This window comes from Schistocerca americana, chromosome X (genome assembly GCF_021461395.2).
Source record: "Schistocerca americana isolate TAMUIC-IGC-003095 chromosome X, iqSchAmer2.1, whole genome shotgun sequence".
NCBI classification, from domain to species: domain Eukaryota; kingdom Metazoa; phylum Arthropoda; class Insecta; order Orthoptera; family Acrididae; genus Schistocerca; species Schistocerca americana.
Genome location: NC_060130.1, coordinates 134,543,226 through 134,564,997, shown reverse-complemented (window position 1 = coordinate 134,564,997; position 21,772 = coordinate 134,543,226).

Here is a 21,772-nt window from a genome sequence, read left to right as displayed (position 1 = left end):
AATGCTGATAGTTCTGGCCTGTTAGACAACATGACAGGAAGACTGGTTCCAAAATACAGTCTCTGATTATCCCAGCCCACACATTCTGGCTGCACTCATGCTGATGATTCGCTGTCACCATAGAATGGAGATTCTGCATACTATCCCACAGGCGACTGTTATGAAAGTTGAAGATACCACTCCTCGTAAATGTGCCTCATCTGCGAACAGGATAGATGCCACAGATCCTAAAATCGTGGTTGCCTGCTGAAGAAACCAATGACAAAACTGCTCCCAATGTGGAAAGTTTGTCACTAGTAGGCCCTTCGCACATTATAAGTGATAAGGGTAGTAACGGTTGTCACGAACAATATTCACCCGGTTGTCTGGCTTACCCTGTACTGGTGGGTCAACTGCCTGGTACTGACACAGTGGTCACCTTCCACAGTGTTACCACTTTTGCTTCAAGTCTGGTGTTCAAGCATTTCGGGTACGTCCTTCATGATTTCTTGCTTCCTGAAACTACCCTATCTCAGGCAAACGGTGAAACACTGTTGCAAACGTTGAATGCTATGGTTGTTGTCGGTAGGGGTAGGTCTCCTGATATAATCTGCTGCCCGCCACTCTTTGCCATTTGTTTTTCTATAAGTAAGCACCATGTCTGCAAGCTCTTGATTCGAATATGCAACAATTGTGTGCACTGCTGTATCACATCCAATACAAGGTGAGTCAACAAAAGAAGTGTATCGGGCACAACATTACCATTTAATATGGTAGGAGAGGGTGCTAGGGCATGATGTAGGAGGAACAGTATCACCCTCTAGCAGGAAACCATGCTTCTGTTACTGTGGCTGCATGGTACAGTGTGTATTAGACAAGAGTCTCTGTAACAGAGTATGAATGAATAAATGGTCTCTAGCATGGAAACCAGGCATTTCTGGACATAAGTTTATTAGATCTATTTTGTTCTGTAGTCTCTCATTGTTCAATCCCTGGAGTTTGTACATGGTGGAAAAAATCACCCTGTATAACATATGCTTGATGAAATAATGCTTGGTGTTTCTATAAACCATTTTGGAAAGTACTGGGTGGCTCATGATTCTCGCCATTGCATTTCACTTGGTTTGGCATAATATGACACACGTGGCTGGCAGGCAGCAATACTAAACTTACTGACTGAGCGTTTTGAATGTTCTGATAAGTCTTGTCTTGCTGACAACCAGTCCATTTTACTCTTGGTTCTGCATAACATGACACACATCCTGATTAGTCAACAGTAACCCCAAAATCGGTGGCGGTGCGTTTTCACATGGTGGAACAACCCTCAAATTGTCCTGACTTGTCGAATAGGTAAATTAAGATATTCTTGCAGATTGCATCAATCTGCTTGTGCAGTCAGCGAGTGTTGACTCAGCTGGAAGGGTGTTTAAAATCTGGAGCAGCCGCCCATTGCAAGTTATTGACGCTGAACCGTCATAGCTATTGATTAACGCTTTCTTATTTCACATGTGTGCAACTCTCCAGAAAAACATAAGACTAACATACATATTACTATCAAGAATCTTACATATTTTACCTGCTGATTGCTTTCTGTCACACAGATGTGGTTTTTTATTCAGTGTTTCAGGATGTGCACCTGCTGACGTATAAAGTACCCCTTCAGAGCAGCGATTGAAGAACTGCAGTGGCTATCATATAACACCTGATCATGCAGAAAATTTGATGTGTGTGCCAACGCTCCAAAAAAAATGTAAGTGTAATTTACATATTACTATTAATAATCTTTCATCTTCCACTTAATGATTCTTCTTTCTGAAACAGTTGTACTTATGCAGGTCATTTATAAAGCCTCTTCCAGTCTTCTTTGTTTTTTCTTCTGCAGCCATTTCTTATACATGTGTCAATTTCCTTCTGACATTTTTCAGTCTATTCATATTGGTAAGGAACAGGGCATGCTGTGCTTTTGGCTACCTAGTTTCAGCTACTTTTCAGGATTACCCAACTCACCACTTAAGACTACTTTATAACATCACCATGTGAAAGACACATAAAAATAAAATTCTTTCCGGATTTTTGGCATAGTAGCTAATAAGAAAACAAACGTTCTTGTACAAAAGCTTTATTAATATTTCCATATGCATTTACTGACAGAAAATAACTCTTTCTTCATGTTTGTTTGGTACAGTTGTAAAACCATACAGCTTAGTTTTTGTGGCTTTTACAGTTACCTGTATTCGTCCTTGCAATTCTTATAGCCAAGGTCATTCATGGATTTTAATTTTGCCTTTTATTCCCTACATTACGGTATTGTTAAAGCATTCTTCTTCCTCTTCAGCATACGTTTCTTACGCTTCACCTCCACATTCTTCAAAAAATTTCTATGTAGAAAAATAAAATTACAATTTTAGCAAACAAATGCTTCTTAAATGTAGTTATTCTGTTTGTTTTAAATCCTGGAAACGACTTCTGTGTTCCTAAACGCACAATATCCAGTCCATCACCTTTACATGTAATGTAACCATCCTTTTTAAATCCAAATGGGAATGGAGGTTTATAAATAGTTTTTTGTATATTTTCTTATACAGTAAACGTCCTTGAATCGATTGTTTTCCATGAGTACTCCTACGCAAAACCACTTTCAATTGGTATTTACAGTAAATGCTGTTAACTTGTAGTCCCCAATCACATCCAGATATTTTCATACACTGTGTTTAAAGTACTATGTAAGCCTTGTTTTCACATCAGCAATGGCTTCTTCTTTTTCCAGTTGCAGTGTATAGTTTTCTGTCATGGCAATTGTTTTCACTATATACTCCAGTTTTCGTTTTTTAACTCCAGTCTCTTCCACTCCCAGTTTTCTTTTCTGTTCACATAACACATTAACTTACTTAAGTGAGTAATTTGTTTAATAGGAAATGGTTTAAGTGCGTTGGGCACAGTCGTTCTTTTCTTAAGAACTGTGGAACAATATCATCTGTGGGACACAATCCTAATTCTGCAATATCTAGATTTGATGATATTATGGACAACCATGCCCTGGACTGAGAAAAATGTGTTTCTCCAGCTTTAATATAACACTTACTGTATATATAGTATCTACATATGTGTTAACAATTTTGACATAGTTTATAGCTACACAATTAAAGCTTTAGGCAGACAGAATGTAGTTTATAATCTTTTAGCAGTCTTGACTGTCTGGAGGTATTACTTGTACACCAGTCAACTTTTGTATATTTTTATTATCTCAGTAGAGAAGTGGTAGAACACTGTTAAACACAACACAGCGACTGTTCAGTAAGATTGACACAGAAGTGATTGACACAGAGTACCACGGAGCACATTGCAAATACTGTTTGTTGGTCCAGAATGAGGTTTTCACTCTGCAGCGGAGTGTGCGCTGATATGAAACTTCCTGGCAGATTAAAACTGTGTGGCAGACCGAGACTCGAACTCGGGACCTTTGCCTTTCACGGGCAAGTGCTCTACCATCTGAGCTACCGAAGCACGACTCACGCCCGGTCCTCACAGCTTTACTTCTGCCAGTATCTCGTCTCCCACATTCCAAACCTTACAGAAGCTCTCCTGCGAAACTTGCAGAACTAGCACTCCTGAAAGAAAGGATACTGCGGAGACATGGCTTAGCCACAGCCTGGGGGACGTTTCTGTAAAGTTTGGAAGGTAGGAGACGAGATACTGGCAGAAGTAAAGCTGTGAGGACCGGGCGTGAGTCGTGCTTCGGTAGCTCAGATGGTAGAGCACATGCCCACGAAAGGCTAAGGTCCCGAGTTCGAGTCTCGGTCTTGGCACACAGTTTTAATCTGCCAGGAAGTTTCACTGTTTGTTGGTGTTTAATATTCTTAGAAACTCTTCTACAGAGTCAAGGAAATCATCCAGTCTAACGTTATGAATCGTTGTGTATAGTCTGTTAATACTATGTTCTTTAGCCAACAAAGGTTTATACGTTTCTCAAAGATGCATATAAGGTCACTTTATAAAAACGATAAGATGGTAACTGACAAGTTTGTTCACTTGTGGGCTTGTGATTTGACATAAAAAATTATTATATATCTTTATTATATGTTTGGAGCTTATCCACATTAAACAGTCTGTTTCAGCAGTGTTATCATTGTTCATAATCACATTACTGTGCCGTTGGTAGTCTTCTTACATACAGAAATCGTGGTTTGGTGTTAGATTATTACACATCCCCATTTTGTTAATAATTCCAGCAAAATCTTACGTTACTGTAAGGTAATAATCGTCTACACAGGGCCGTTGCATTATCCATCAATTAGTACAGCTATTTTAGTGTCAGCCAATTCCACATTATATTATGCAGCCACACGATGTTTATACCTCCTCGATATGGCTTACAGTGTTGCTAGTTGTTCCTAATAAACATGTAAATCTATTACTGTCACAGGTTACCAATACGGACAATGCCATTTCTATTACATAAAAATCCATCAAGGTTAGCATATTATAGCATTATTACTTTCTTTGAGTCCATCATGGTATCTGAGCGTTGCCTCATTTATTTTCATTTCACAGAAACGTTAGATGCTCATTTAGCTCACTGCGCATAGTTTAAACCAGTCAACAACGTCATGCCTACTGACAAGAACGAGCTTGTAAGATTTACCGTTTGTAATTTATGCTGTCATAGAATGTGAGTTAGAACCAGTTGCTACTTGAAATTCTAGTAGAGACTCTGGTTCGTATTCTGATCACGTACATGTGCATAAACTATTCATTATATACTACAGCTATGACCAGGGATACACAGAGTTTAAATTGTTCAGAAACCCAGTTGCACGGAATGGTTGACTGAACAGCTATACGCAATTCCTGAGGCTGTAAATGACTTTTTATTGCAAAATAAAAAGATGGAAATAAGTTCTGAAGAAGAATTAATATTTCACTTCCAGAGGTCTGTCATATTTGCCAGGAACTGTTTTAAGAAAGTGATACTGGACAAAGAGACGTTTGCCATTTCTCCAGTATGTATGAAGGTCCGGCACATCCCAGTTCCAGTGCCCACTTCAGACTACAGTAACAGTCCCAGTTGTATGAAGATAGTAACTGCTCTCCAAAGAACATATACCACTGATGACTGTGCAGCTTCTCTAGAATAAATGAGAATTAATTGAAACCCCAGCTACCGACAGGTGTTGTTGATATACCTCGATAGTGGCAGCTGAAAATGTGTGCCCCGACCGGGACTCGAAGCTGGGATCTCTTGCTTACATGGCAGATACTCTGTCCATCTGAGCCACCGAGGACACAGACGAATAGCGCGACCAGACAGGTCGGCAGCTGAAGGTTTCAATTAATTATCATTTATTCTGGAGAAGCTGCACGGTGAGTAATGGTATCTGTTCTTTCGAGAGCAGTTACTATCTTCATATATAGTTAAAGGCTACCCGGCCACGGACCTTCGTCTGTGCGAATGCGCACAGGTTGCCCGAACTCTTACGGGAATCGTCACCTCAGAGCGTGCTAGTAATGAGTGGATGGGCAAATATCTATTAGGTACATTACGTATGTAGATTGTGGACAGTTGGGACTGTGGGTCTCACGGGAAGCGTACAAGGGATAAGTCCCTGCAGTCGTGCTATTCATCTGTGTCTTCGGCGGCTCAGATGGATAGAGCGTCTGCCATGTAAGCAGGAGATCCTGGGTTCGAGTTCCGGTCAGGGCACACATTTTCAGCGTCACCATCGAGGTATATCAACAACACCTATCGGCAACTGAGTGTTCCAATTAATTATCATTTAGTCCTAGTTGTATTTCAGAATATGAGAATATACGACAGGTTGTTTCTAATCACAAAAATTTGTCAACAAAAGATGACACATGATCATGAAGAAATTAAAAAAATAAATCCAGGTCTCGTTTTTCTTCTGCCATCGAATATGGAGAAACATAAATTTTTGACAAAACTTATTGCAGTTGTGCACCAAGAGGAGCACTGTAATATAAATTTCCTATTTATCGATGCACTAAATTTCTTGAAGTGCTCACTCGAAAAAGTTTGTGTTACACCTGAAATCAGATAAACTCAAGATAATGAGAACATATTTTTTTTGTGATTGAGAGTTTAATCTAGTTAATCGAAAGTGAATTTTTCTGTATGAATATGTGGGCTACGAACTGAGTTAACTGGAAGTTCACCTACTCTCAACTGAAAAGTTTAAAAGTTTACTAACTGACAAAATGATGAAAGAAAGTACCAAAGAGCCTGCAGTGTGTGGACTGGAATCAAGTGTAAAATATTAAAAGACTGTCTCGATTTATATTTAAAAATTGATGTGCTACTCCTTGCTCATGTGTTCGGAACTTCCGCGATCTTTGCCTGAAGACATATATTACTTCGCTTGATACTGTGTGGGATGCTCTGCTAAAAGTTACTAAAGGTGAATTACAGCTTATAAGCGTTATCAAACAACTCCAGTTCCTTGAAAGAGGTATTAGAGGAGGTATAATCCACTGCCCTTGCACACAAGCAGTTGGCAACAAAAGACTCATAGCCAGTTATTATGACAAAATTGACCAGTCTTACATCATATAGTTTGATGTGAATAGGCTATACAGATGGGCGATGTTGCAGTAACTTCAAGTGTCCAATTTTGTATAACTTTCTACAGAGAGCGTTAATAATTATGACGTGGAAAATGTACCAAACGGTTCCAATATGGGGTACATTATAGAAGTGGATCTCAAATATCCTGAGAGTATTTGTTGGAATTTTCCTAGCATAAAGAGTATTCCATGAAGATGTAGGATTGCAGCCAGATGATGTGGACATCTTGCCACGATTTCGGCTGACAACCATTCAGCCATCTTCGTGTGAGTTTTTTTAGACTGGAGATCGTTAGTACACTCCACATATGGAAGTCGCTATATAATCATCCCCTGTCTAGTTTGACGTCCTCTTCGATTATTGCTCATATGTGATGCGCAGGTGCAAGAGTAATGGTGGTGCTACACTATGTGATCAAAAGTATCCCGACGCCCCCAGAAATATATGTTTTTGATATTAGGTGGGGCTGGGTTGTTTGAGGGAGGAGGCCAGACAGCAAGGTCATCGGTCTCATCGGATTAGGGAAGGACGGGGAAGGAAGTCGGCCGTGCCCTTTCAAAGGAACCATCCCGGCACTTGCCTGGAGCGATTTAGGGAAATCACGGAAAACCTACATCAGGATGGCCGGACGCGGGATTGAACCGTCGTCCTCGCGATTGCGAGTCCAGTGTGCTAGCCAATGCGCCACCTCGCTTGGTGATATTAGGTGCATTGTGCTGCCACATGCTGCCAGGTACTCCATATCAGCGGCCTCAGTAGTCATTAGACATCGTGAGAGAGCAGAATGCGGCGGCCCGCAGAACTCACAGACTGCGAACTTCGACATGTGATTGGGTGTCACTTGTGTCATACGTCTGTACGCGAGATTTCCACACTCCTAAACATCCCTAGGTGAAAACGTGAAGTGACACTTACAGCTCAAAAGCGTATAAGCCGACCTCGTCTGTTGACTGACAGAGACCGCCGACAGTTGAAGAGGGTCGTCATGTGTAACAGGCAGACATCTATCCAGACGATCACACAGGAATTCCAGACTGCATCTGGATCCACTGCAAGTACTATGACAGTTAAGCAGGAGGTGAGAAAACTTGGGTTTCATGATCGAGCAGCTGCTCATAAGCCACACATCACGCCAGTAAATGCCAAACGGCGTCTCGCTTGGTGTAAGCAGCGTAAACTTTGGAAGATTGAACAGTGGAAAAACGTTGTCAGGAGCGACAAATCACGGTACACAATGTGGCGATCAGCTGGCAGGGTATTGATATGGCGAATGCCCGGTGAACGTCATTCGTCAGCGTGTGTAGTGCCAACAGAAAAGTTCGAAGGCGGTGGTGTTATGGTGTGGTCGTGTTTTTTCATAGAGGGGGGTTTGCGCACCTTGTTGGTTTGCCTGTTACTATCACAGCACAGGAATACATTGATGTTTTAAGCACTTTCTTGCTTCCCACTTTTGAAGAGCAATTCGGGGATGGCGATTGCGTCTTTCAGCACGATCGCGCACCTGTTCATAATGCACGGCCTGTGGCGGAGTTATCAGGTAGAGGGCCCGCACAACAGACAAGCAAGGTGGACTGCCGACCTCCCTTCGAGAGCTCAGATCGATACATCGCCATTGGATGTAAACAGACTTTCCCCATAAATACGGAACTACTTCGTGAAAAGCCATGTGATAGAGATCCAATTGGAACTAATATGTCTACGTGTAGCACTCCACCGAATCTGCGTTATAAGCAAGCCAGCAGAGTCAGATCGGCAGTGTGTACCTACAGCTAGGACAGCTTTGTCCAATACCTATGCCGGCTCCAGCATAGTAGACACTCGGTCTAGCCTGCAGTAGAAAGTTGTATCTTTGTAATTGTGGAGAGTAGTATTTTGGTTATTATTTTCTTTTCATTGTCTTGTAATCTTATCTGGGTTTGCAACCACAAAAATTGTTGTGCTTCTTGTTGTTCCTGCGTTTGGAAATTAGTGCATGCCAAGAATGCGGTTTAGTTATAATAAAGTGTGTTCAAACTTGATCGTTAGTTTTTTCCTGCCGGCCGTGGGACATTACACTCTGACTTGTATTGTCACAGCTTCTGAGGCGTTGCATGAGATCACACCTATGGCTACGTCCTAAATTTATGTACCCTTGGCGATATGCGGCATGCATGACAAATTAAGTGATGTTCTGCTCTGTGGATTAAATCAGAAACGTTTATTTGCAGACCTAGATTAATTCTCTCGTCAACCACAGAATAAAATCATTGTAAATATGAGTTGTAGCTTCACGTTGACTCGTCAGACAGGATTAAGCTTCGTAACTCCAAAGTTAATAACTGAAAGCCATGTAGTTACCTAACTATTCAGGAAAGATTCTGAGATCTGACCACTGGATGGGAATAGGTTCACCCCTAACAGCTTATACACCGCTTCCAACTGGCCTCTTACAAATCCATTGACATTTTCTACACAACAAATCAGCAATACAGTCGATAGCAAATAGGTAAAGAGTCACAAAAAACATAACTCTCAAATTTGGATGGAAACAAACGTAATTTATTTGGCATCAGTGAACCCTAGTCAAGTTGTCACTTTTATCCAACACCACCACCAGCTAACTAATGGCTCCGCACTCTGTTCTGAGGACTCTTTTTCTCAAGTATGTCCACACTCACTAATCCACAACACTCCCCTCTGGTCTGAGGCCTCTTTTTACCAAACATGTCCACGCCCACTAATTCGCAACACTCGCTGTGAAAAACGGGTAAACTGCCTAATCAAACCTCAATGCCAATACACAGTAACGCACTTTCTAATGATTTGTGGGCTTTCTGTACCAGAAAAGTAGCTCTCGTTGATCATTAAGGATCACAAACTACTGACTTCCAAAATAATAACAACTTTACAACACAAACTCCACTCCAGGAGCTTCAAACCACTCTATAAAATTATATTCCATTTTGGTCTTTCAGCCGATCAGAACCAGGAGCAGAATGTAGATATTTTCATTGATCATTCCTTCTCCCGCTTGTAGCGCTTCTGTAAGGTGATGCTCTCTGGCAGTAGTTATAGAAATTTCTCTGCCACAAATGTTGGAGATATTGGCCATCATGGAGAAAATACTCGCTCTTAAGCTCAGCTGAATTGGCTATGATCAACACCCTTTCGGAGGACTAGGGCAAGCCCACTCCATCATCTTTGGCCAAAAAAACATTACTGATTGCAAGTGGAAACGTAGTGGTGACTACCATAGCGAAACAGATTTAGGCCAAATGAGTGGCCAGGAAAATATATATCACACAGCCCCACATTTTTCAGCGACTTATAAAATGATTCCCCAGGGATAATAGAAATATTGCAGCTGAAAAATTTTTGTTACAAGCTAGAGCAATGACTAGCTGGTTGGTGTTTATAAGAGCCATGTTATTTGAAGACGTAAACTTGGCATACTCTAGTCAATGACATAATTATATTCAAATAATACTACCTTATTAGATACATATGGAAAAGACAAGAACGATTAGGTACTTGAAAAAGTTAAATACAGAATGATTGATAAATCCCTTGTTTTCTAAAAGCAAAATAGAACGAAACCCAAATTAATATAGGGTAGCTGACAACTACTGTAATATCCTTTTCATGATCGTAATGATTGTTAATGAAGCAATAAAAATGATGAAATTATGAAAATCTACCCTCTAATTTTAGGATCTAGGAATCTAAAATGACAGTACTGTATAGGAGGCCAAATACTCAATAACAAACAAAATAAATTAGTACTTCGTCTCTTAATCCTGACATTCTAATGATTTTAAAAACGAAACATGAATAAAGGAAAATATGCAAATATGTGAGGCAACCAACTTGAATGAAAATTATTTCAATCCTGATTCAGAGAAAGACAAAGTAGCGTGTTTAGCATAAAATAAAATGAACGATAAATCAATATACCATAGCACTTTGATTCACTATACTTAACTGCATAAGTTAAACCAGTAAACGGCATATACATTGTCATCAGCAAGCCATCAAAGTCACGCTCGCCATAATTCAGATTCACATGTCATTTCACTATAAAGATATAAACCAAATATGGCCGTTTCTTTGGAGCAGGTTTTTTGATACATAGAGCACAGATACTAGTCAGATATTTACCACTTTCGTATCACCAGTGCGTATTTGGTGGACATATAAAAATTTAGTAAGATCACTAAGTGGCATCAGGCAGGTATAGCTTCTAGCGTAGTTCAGGTCGAAAAGGCAATCACAGAGGATTCGAATCTTCATTCAGTGATTTCTTCGATCCAAGATGCACTGATAGAAATTCTGTCTTCTTCAGGTTCATATGGTTTTTGCGACCACATGTAGCTGCGATCTTCATTTTGTTTGTGGCTTACGTCGTATCTGCGCGAAAAATGGAGCAAGTCATGCAGATGTTCATGATTGCGGGAGTATTTAGCCTCTCTTAGTAGCTCCACGCCACTCTAATTGTGCCAATTTCAAATATTTACTTTAAGCCCATTTCCTCCATTCCTGCGCTTTTTGGTGCTTATCTTACATTGTGGAATGTTTCCATTAATGTCTCTCATCCATGAAAACTGTGTAGCGGTTTTCTCGTTGGTAATATTCAAATTATCTGCAGATTTGAACAAATCTCGCTCTTTTTCAGACTTCGAGTGAATAACTTTAGATACGTGATTCAGGACTACATCGAGTTACAGAGTAGATAATACTACTTCACTTTTCTGATCATCTAGCAAATGATGATAATATAATAAAACATAGCTATTTTTCCCAGCAATGATTCTGAATTCAGCTTCATTTCTGACAGATCCTAATTGCCTACTTTTTTCTGAGGGCCTCACTAGCTGAGCTTTCGAGAAACTCATGGTTAGAGACTTGGTCTTCTTCACGTGAGTTCTTACAGCTACCTAATTGTGCAACACTGTCGTCTGTTCCTGTCTCACAGTCAAAAATTATGTTCTCTAAGTGTTTTCCAGTTACACTTTCCTTTAAATTCACGCTGGCCCCAACCGAAAATGCTTTAGATTCTTCTTTGCTCCTACTTTCTGTCATACATTTAATGTTGATGCTATTCACCTTCTCATTCAGCACAATGTGCGGAATATGCCTCAATATTCCTAACTTTCCATTTTACTCTAAGTCATTAATCGTGTCGTTCAGCACGTCGACTGGAATCTGCTTTAGTACATTAAGAATAAAACCAAAATGGCTTCTAAATTTGCTTCTTTCATTCTGGTTATTCCTCTTCATTTTCAACAAAGTTCAATTGGCATTTCGCCAATTTCTTTGCTACACACTCCCCAAACACAGACAGAAATTGGAACATGGAAAATATGATAGCAACTTATTTAAAAATATCCCCTCTAAACAGTAAAACATCTGCACAAATTACAGAAGTAATTACAGTACTAACGAGAAAAACAGCAGAGACAAGTATAGTGTATCAGTGGAGCCTCCAGCCCACTTTGACTTTGAAGTATCTGCTGAAGATCATCACCTGTCGATCATGAGCACACATAACATCATCAACGCCCTTGAGCAGGAACATATTACATGATCAATGACTTTGAATGCCTGATGTAGGCAGAATGCTGGATGGTGGAAGATTTAAGAATTAAAGGTCATGGAAAGTGCGAAATTTAAAAATTGAAGATGGCTGATGTAAAACAAAGTTACAAAATCCATCTCATAATAAATCTTCCAACGTACCAAGAAAGGAAAACAGAAAATAAGAAAAGAAAAAGCACTGGAATATATAAAAATATATCATACTGTGGTATTATCTTCGCAACAGCTTTGCAGCGCAAGCCACTGACACGCTTGCGAGCTGTGTACAATACAGCCACAGTCTGGTGTGCGTGATGGGTGTAATGTAGGTCAGGGGCGGCTTCTGAGGTAGTGCCGCTGTGCCATGGCACCACTTGTGACGAAAGGAAGAAAAATCTATGCGGACTGCGCATTGTTTTGGCGTATGTATTTTCTGGTTTGAAGAGGTGCGTTTCGCCGCGCGCTCTCGCGGTAGTTTCCTGAAGCTTGGAGCCAATTGCAGACTGGCACCGTCTGCACTCATAAGCGCTGTGTGAAAGGCTCGGCCGTTGGTTTCTACACGCTTCTTATGGCGGAGGTGGAGCCACAGCCAGTCTGACTTAGAGCTTTACGTTCCTTCCGGCCGAGAGTAGTAAAATGCAGGACCTATAGAAGCACGATCTGCCACCTAGCTATCATTTTAGAATTCATAGGGGTGCAGATTTCTTATAATCCAGTTTTACAATCTTTCTGAAAGTTAATGCTAATGCATTCCTAAACGCTAACTAATGCTTAATTAAATCGAATACAGAAGTAATACACTTAAATATCGTTGTAAATAGCTGTATGTAATTTGAATATAATTATGCCCTTAAATTATGAAACTAAGAGGCATTATTTCAATATTGGTATATTTCACAACAGCAGGACTATTGCTACAGGACAAAAAAACTAACGTATTCACCACCTGTTGAGCATCTGTTTCCCAAACGAAGGTGTAGTATTTCTGTTTATACTCATTACATCCGTGTAATACAGTTCTGTACAAATACGTTGTAGTTATTGTGAGCTCAGGTAATTGTCAGTATATAGCTATCTACACAGTGTTATCTGTAAGGGAAAATTCAGTTGACTGTGATAACAGCAAACATGAACAAAGTAAATGAGTTATTAAAAACGCCATTTAGCGACAGGACTCTCAGATAAAAAACACTAGGCAGGCCACTCCCGAATCTGAATCTGTAGAAAAAACAAAAAATCGATATGAAATGCCAAAGCGACACATGAATAATGTGCCTAGTCTTTCATTTCTAGGCAAAACCAACATTCAGCAGAAATTAGATTCGCAATACAGACAAATAATTGACAGCCACGACAGACGTGTAGAAAAGAATAGATATACAGGGTGGTCCATTGATAGTGACCGGGCCAAATACCTCACGAAATAAGCATCAAACAAAAAAAACTAGGAAGAACGAAACTTGTCTAGTTTGAAGGGGGAAAGCAGATGGCGCTATGGTTGGCCCAATAGATGGCGCTGCCATAGGTCAAACGGATATCAACTGCGTTTTTTTTTTAATAGGACCCCCCCATTTTTATTACATATTCGTGTAGTACATAAAGATATATGAATGTTTTAGTTGAACCACTTTTTTTGCTTTGTGATAGATGGCGCTGTAATAGTCACAAACGTATAAGTACGTGGTATCACGTAACATTCCGCCAGTGCGGACGGTATTTGCTTCGTGATACATTACCCGTTTTAAAATGGACCGTTTACCGATTGCGGAAAAGGTCGATATCGTGTCGATCTATGGCTGTTGTGATCAAAATGCCCTACGGGCGTGTGCTATGTATGCTGCTCGGTATCCTGGACGACATCATCCAAGTGTCCAGAACGTTCGCCGTTTAGTTACGTTATTTAAGGAAACAGGAAGTGTTCAGCCACATGTGAAACTTCAACCACGACCCGCATCAAATGATGATGCCCAAGTAGGTGTTATACCTGCTGTCGCAGCTAATTCGCACATCAGTAGCAGACAAATTGCGCGAGAATCGGGAATCTCAAAAACGTCGGTGTTGAGAATGCTATATCAACATCGATTGCATCCGTACCATATTTCTATGCGCCAGGAATTGCATGGCGACGACTTTGGACGTCGTGTACAGTTCTGCCACCGGGCACAAGAGAAATTACGTGACAATGACAGATTTTTTGCACGCGTTCTATTTAGCGACGAAGCGTCATTCACCAACAGCGGTAACGTAAACCGGCATAATATGCACTATTGGGCAGCGGAAAATCCACGATGGCTGCGACAAGTGGAACATCAGCGAACTTGACAGGTTAATGTATGGTGCGGCATTATGGGAGGAAGGATGATTGGCCCCCATTTTATCGATGGCGATCTAAAGGTGCAATGTATGCTGATTTCCTACGTAATGTTCTACCGATGTTACTACAAGATGTTTCACTGCATGACAGAATGGCGACGTGCTTCCAATATGATGGATGTCCGGCACATAGCTCGCGTGCGGTTGAAGCGGTATTGAATAGCATATTTCATGAGAGGTGGATTGGTCGTCGAAGCACCGTAGCATGGCCCGCACGTTCACCGGATCTGACGTCCCCGGACTTCTTTCTGTGGGGAAAGTTGAAGGATATTTGCTATCGTGATTCACCGACAACGCCTGACAACATGCGTCAGCGCAATGTCAATGCATGTGCGAGCATTACGGAAGGCTCGCTGTTGAGAGGAATGTCGTTACACGTATTGCCAAATGCACTGAGGTTGACGGACATCATTTTGAGCATTTATTGCATTAATGTGGTATTTACAGGTAATCACGTTGTAACAGCATGCGTTCTGTATTTTAATTTAAAAAACCTACCTGTTACCAACTGTTCGTCTAAAATTGTGAGCCACATATTTGTGACTATTACAGCGCTATCTATCACAAGCGAAAAAAGTGGTCCAACTAAAACATTCATATTTCTTTACGTACTACACGAATATGTAATAAAAAAAATGGGGGTTCCTATTTTTAAAAAAACGCAGTTGATATTCGATTGACCTATGGCAGCGCCATCTATCGGGCCAACCATAGAGCCATCTGGTTTCCCCCTTCAAGCTAGACAAGTTTCGTAGTTTTGTAGCTTTTTCGTTTGACGATTCTTTCGTGAGATATTTGGCCCGGTCACGATCAATGGACCACCCTGTATAATGAATTTAATTGTAAACTATATTCGGTTCTGTGGTGCTTTGGAACTGGCTCTCAGGGGCCACGATAAGTCTGATGCCTCTCAAAATAAGGGTTTATTGTTTTTTTTGTTTTTTGCGAGCTAATTCATTTCAGCACGGAACTGGATCTTCAAGTTCATCTCATTCAAGCATCAGTGCTCAAAGACATTTCTAGGGCTGTTCAGAACGAACTACTGCAATGCACGCTGGAAGTGTACCATGATGAAGTTCGTAAAGAAATAAAACATGCCGATTACGTTGCAATAATCGCGGATGAAGGCACAGATGTGTCTTGCGAATTTCAATTGGTTATTGTTTTGCGTTATGTTGCTGAGGGAAGACCTGTTGAAAGATTTTGGAACTTTGTTAATCCAGAAAGTCAGACTGCTCATACTATAGCTGAGAGTATTGTGAAAGAAACAGAATCATTAATTGGCGATGATCGAGCAAAACTAGTAGCTCAGAGTTACGACGGTGCAAACGTTATGAGTGGCAAGTCGAACGGGTTTCACAAATTAATTAAAGACAAATATCGAAATGCAAACTACATCCATTGTTATGTGCATCATTTCTACCTTATGTCTACGGCAGCCTCTGTTAATTGCGAAGCTCGCATCTTTTTTGCACACCTTTCACGTAATTCGTCTTTCTTTTCTAACTCGCCACAGAGATCAAAAGTGTTGCATACCATTATTCAAAAAAGTTTGCCCCGTGTGTGTGACGAGATACAATTACCATTCACGAGTAGTAAAATATGTTTTTGAAAACAGGGAAAATCTTGCTACTGTTATGGAAGTCACTGAAACAAGTGTGAGCATAAAACTATCTTCTACTGGTTCGTACAAACAAAGACTGCAAGATAAAGAATTCATTTTCTGACTACCATTTTTCATTAAGATAATGCCTCATGTAGACGTACTTTTTAATCAGCTTCAAAAGAAGGTAACTGAACCGACCACAGCAACGCAAGACAACTAGAACTTTGAAGCGCTAATCCAAAACATCTGAGATGACATTGACTCCATCCTTAACGAGATTAGTTTCGAAAATGACGAAACGATGCCTGCTAAGAAGCCACGGATTCTTGATGGTCACAAAAAAAGAGATGCTTTGGAAGTGTGCGGTGCCGTCCTTTATGAAATAAAACTACGTTTTCAGTTCAGTGGACACCTCATTGCAGCCAGCTTGTTTGATGTAAATCAGTTTGACAACTATATCACAGATTTTCCAGACAAATACCCTGAAATTAAAGACACATACACATTTCTGGAAAAAAGAAAGTTGAAGGGTGAGCTTCAAGTCTTCTGTGCTAGGCCTTAGTTGAGAGCAGGGCTGATGCAGTTCCGTTTATTTCGCTGATTCTAGAGGATGAACTTTGTGACACATTCGATGAGACTGTCAAAGTTTTGAAACTGCTAATCAAGACGCCTATCTGGACATCAGAAGCTGAGCGGTGCTTTTCAATGCTCAAGAGAATTGAAACGTACCTACGAAACACCATCAAAGAAGAATGACTGAGTGCCTTAGGCATGCTATCCTGTGAAAAGTCATTCGTGTGTAAAACTGAACACTTCAGTCTGAGACGACAGATTTATTTGCCAACAAGAAGAAGCGACGAATCGATTTACAATACCGTTCCTACTAATTATTTTGAAGCTTTCTTCCTAAAGTCAAGGAGCTGAGTCATGGAATTGCTGCTTTTGGTGAGTACAATGCTTTTAGTTTTAAATGTTGGTAATTTGATTAAATTTACTTCGCAAAGTCCAGATTACAAGTTAGAATAATTTATACATGCTCTATTATTTCTCGTACTGGCAATCATGTTGTATCGGTCACTTTTCTGGCAGTCGGCCGCAACATAAACAAACGAGGAGTTTTGGTTGTCGAGGGGTGGAGAGCGGAATGTGGGGACAAGTCACGCTTCCCTCTCACAGTGCTCCTGGGAAGACAGAACAGACGTACTAATGTACATATGGATCGCTGATTCCATCTGGTGTTGTGAGAGCCATATTAGAACCCTGTGATAGAGCAAGATTGTTCTCTGCACTCATTTCAAAATAAGAAAAGGAAACCACCAGCAAGCACAACTCAAAGCAAAGCGGAGCACGTAAATCATTTGGTAACAGCTAGAGCGCAATTGTTAGCTGAGGTTGGTGGTGTCGTTACGTGATAGTTCAGGCCCGATCTTCACCGGTATCTTAACTGTAGTGGCGTGGCAAGACAGCCAAGCACTCGGAGGTAGCCGAAAGGCACCCGTTAAGCTCACGCAGATTGGCGTGAGGTCTGGAACAGTTAAAGGAGTTATTCTATCAAGAAAAGAACATAGTTCTTGGAATACTTAACTTTAATCCATAATTGGAGGACATCGCTCTTGATGATACAAAAGTATATATAAACTGGTAATGGCGCCTTGCTAGGTCGTAGCAAATGACGTAGCTGAAGGCTATGCTAACTATCGTCTCGGCAAGTGAGAGCGTATTTGTCAGTGTAGCTTCGCTAGCAAAGTCGGCTGTACAACTGGGGCGAGTGCTAGTAAGTCTCTCTAGACCTGCCGTGTGGCGGCGCTCGGTCTGCAATCACTGACAGTGGCGACACGCGGGTACGACTTATACTAACGGACCGCGGCCGATTTAAAGGCTACCACCTAGCAAGTGTGGTGTCTGGCGGTGATACCACATTAACCAACACCCCCTTCTTACGACTGCCACGTTAAAGTGACCTGTGAGGAGTGAAGAATTGTGTTGTTGATATGTGTGCGCGCGTGTGTATCTGTGTGTACGAGAGAGATTTTCGCAATTAGCGTTACGTTTTATATCTCGTGCGCCCGCCCGGTTGGACGTGCGGTCTAACGCACGGCTTTCCGGGCGGGAAGGAGCGCCTGGTCCCCGTCACGAATCCGCCCGGCGGATTTGTGTCGAGGTCCGGTGAACCGGCCAGTCTGTGGATGGTTTTAGGAGGTTTCCCATCTGCCTCAGCGGATGGGGGCTGGTTCCCCTTATTCCGCCTCAGTTACGCTATGTCGGCGATTGCTGCGCAAACACGTTCTCCACGGACCCGTACACTACCATTACTCTACCACGCAAACATAGGGGTTACACTCGTCTGGTGTGAGACGTTCCCTGGGGGGTCCACCGGGGGCCGAACCGCACAATAACCCTGGGTTCGGTGTGGGGCGGCGGAGGGGTGAAGTGGACTGCGGTAGTCGTCGTGGGGTTGTGGACCACTGCGGTTGCGGCGGGGACGGAGACTCTCCGTCGTTTCTAGGTCCCCGGTTAACACACAATACAATACAATATATCTCGTGCTGACATGCGAAAAAGATAGCTAAAGCAACTTCTCTCTCTCTTATACAAACACTTGCTATCATATTCTCCAGGAATATACCAGTTTTTTACTGTGCATAATAAGGGCGCCGTTGTAATAAGTGTTTATTTCTGTTCCTCTATACGTTTTGTTTGATATAATATCTTATGAAATATATGAATTATCGACAAAAGTTCGTAATACGTTCAATGTTACCAAACTAAGTTTTTTTGGCACCACCAATGGAATTCCTCAGTGGCCGCCACTGATGTAGGTGAACCTGAGAGTAAACGTTGTCTGAATATCATGCCAAAATTGATCTTTGTCGATGCACAGTGGAATCTGAAAGAACAAAACTCAAGCTACGGGAAGCTGTTATCAATCGATTATTGCCGCAAGCTTCGTCTGTCTTAGGGGACAAATCGATTAAACTGTGGACAAGACCACTAAGGCGTAGTTTGTGATGAGGCAGTGCCAGTAGACACCAGGAAGTACTTCATGGGAGTAGGGATACCAGAAAAACGAACATTTCGAGTGTAATTCAGTATGTAATTAGCATTATAATACTAGGGATTAGTAGAACTACCTGTCAACTTATTGTAAGTGGTTGCATCATATGAGGTTCAATTGTGTGGACAGGTTTGGGAATATGTTTCCTAGGAACGCATAAGGGGAACTGTTGTTGCAAGGACAAAGTTGCGAATGATGTTACAAACAAACAGGTTAAAAAACTCACTGACTAGACAAAAGAGATGCTGAGCATCGGAGTTTAATGGAGTCAGACCATATGCTATCAAAGAAGATTTATTCAGGATAATTTATTAAGAGCGAAAGCGTTTTTTTAATATCATTCTTAGTTTGAAGTGAAAAGTAAAAGATAATTTTTGCGTGTGCGAACATTACAGTGTGAATAGTAGTAATAAATATGTTCTGTAGTGTTTAAGCTGCCGTAGAACCCTACTGAGTAGGGCATGGGGCACTTGCGTGATTCTTGTGAGGCGTTAAACCACACATAGACTTGATTTCTTGACGTCTTGAGTAGCGAGAAGCGGTTCCAGCAGTTGTATCTTACATTATATGATTTTATAAGGAAATAACTGACTGTTAATAATCAACAGAACAGAAGATTTGACCTTTTAGTTGTAAATGACGATTTCGGAAGGGTATTGAGCATAGATGAATGATGAGCCAGAGGGCTAGAACTGTAGGGCAAACTCACATTGTGGCTCAAGCTGTCTAGTATTTAGGAAGAAAACTGTAAATATCGTACATTGTTGTCCATGAATGCCGAGTGTTGTTGCATACTGGTCCAGGGTAGAGGTACAGGTGCCAGACCTCTCGAAGGAGGGAAGTATTTTTAGCACTGTCACTATTTTTTGGGTGTTCCTGTGGAAAATAGCAGCTCAGCCAAAGTAAGTGAAGAAGCAATAAGCAGCCGCCAGGCGATAAGGCGTCGGTATGCTGGTTACAGCAAGTAGACTGTTTACTCATTGCAACATCAAGCACCGCAGTCCTGTCAACACAGCGGAAAATAGTGCCCCTGCATGACATAACTAGCAGTTTCTACACCATTGGGCCATGGATTTCTTAATCTGCACGTAACTGGAAGCAGTCAGCACAACAAATGAGCTTCTAACCCGTAAAAATAACCGTTAATTTTAGTAGTGGTATTCGCAATCCGGCAGCGTCTACTACAACAACAGGAGTACTCCAAGCACAGGAGTGATATGGGTCGGAAAGCAACCGCCTCGAGGGTCGGCCTCTGCCACTGCCAGGCCATTCACTTCCTTCGTTTTTAGAACTTCTAAACTCCAGCCATTTCACCACTTGTTTCACTATGGAAGTGAATAAAAATGGAGACATTCCGTTTTTGGATGTTATGGGTCATAAAAAACAAGATTGTATCTTGGGTCACAATGTTTTCGTAACCGAACACACTCTGATTTGTATCTATGAGATACGAGCTGTCCTCACTCATCCCAATCAAGTGGCGTGTTACCAACACACGATCATAGTGCTCGAGCTATCTCAAATCCAGAGAGCTTGGCGGCAGACCTTGGCTCTCCCTGCAGGTACTCCGATAAGGAAATTCGTAATGAATTTTGACCAGCATGCTTAAACCTCAAGAGTAGTCAGAAGAAATGCAGAACTCTATTAGAATGGTCTACCTTCTTATGTTGGTGGTGTCGTTACGTGATAGTTCAGGCCCGATCTTCACCGGTATCTTAACCAACACCCCCTTGGGCTCTTGAAGAAATGTGTCTTCTGTTCTATGCACGAGTGTAAACGATGAAGGCGTCTGTGAAAGAGACCTGGGCCAAAGGAGACCAGGAATAGACAAGATTCCCAGCCATTGTGGAAAATCATACATCGGCCAGTCGTGTCACACTGTTAAAGAGAGATACGATTGACCGATGCCACAAAAGGTTAGGGCAGCCAGAAAAATCTGCTGTTGCTGGCACATTGACTTGATACAGAAAATGGCATGAACCAAGGAGAGATCAAGATCCTTTCATCTGCTGCCATGTACTGGGACTCTATTCTTAATGAAACAGGAGAAACACGCATAGCTAACGACGTAACTAACAATACACAGATATTCAACTCAGCAAAGAATGAGATCAGCTCTGGCAGCACTAAGGAATCATCAGCCATAGATAAACGGATTTAGCGAGATAACACTGATAGAGCACGGCAGACATGATAGCTAAAGTGATTGAACCGGTCATCATGCAACAAGTGGTAACTGTTGGTCAGTGTTTCTTCTGGCATGCAGTATTGTACTTGGGTAGCCAGAATAGCGAACTTCTCAGACGACGATCTCTTGCTGACTGCTGTAATTTTTGATGAAGAAGAGGAAAAATGAGTAAGGAAACAGGAACGGGTCCATCAGGTGTGGAAACATGAAGGAACAGATGGGGAATTTGCCACTCTGCACAGTGAATTGCTGGATGGTAGAACAAAGTTTTATGAATGTATCAGAATGTCAGAAAATTCATTCAACTTATTGTCGAACAAGAAGAAAGTCCATCTGAAAAAGCGAAACACGATTTCATTTAGTTATCGCATGGGGTATAGTACATTTCACAAGATCGTATGAGAAACCTGCAAGATAATTACAGACAATCTGATG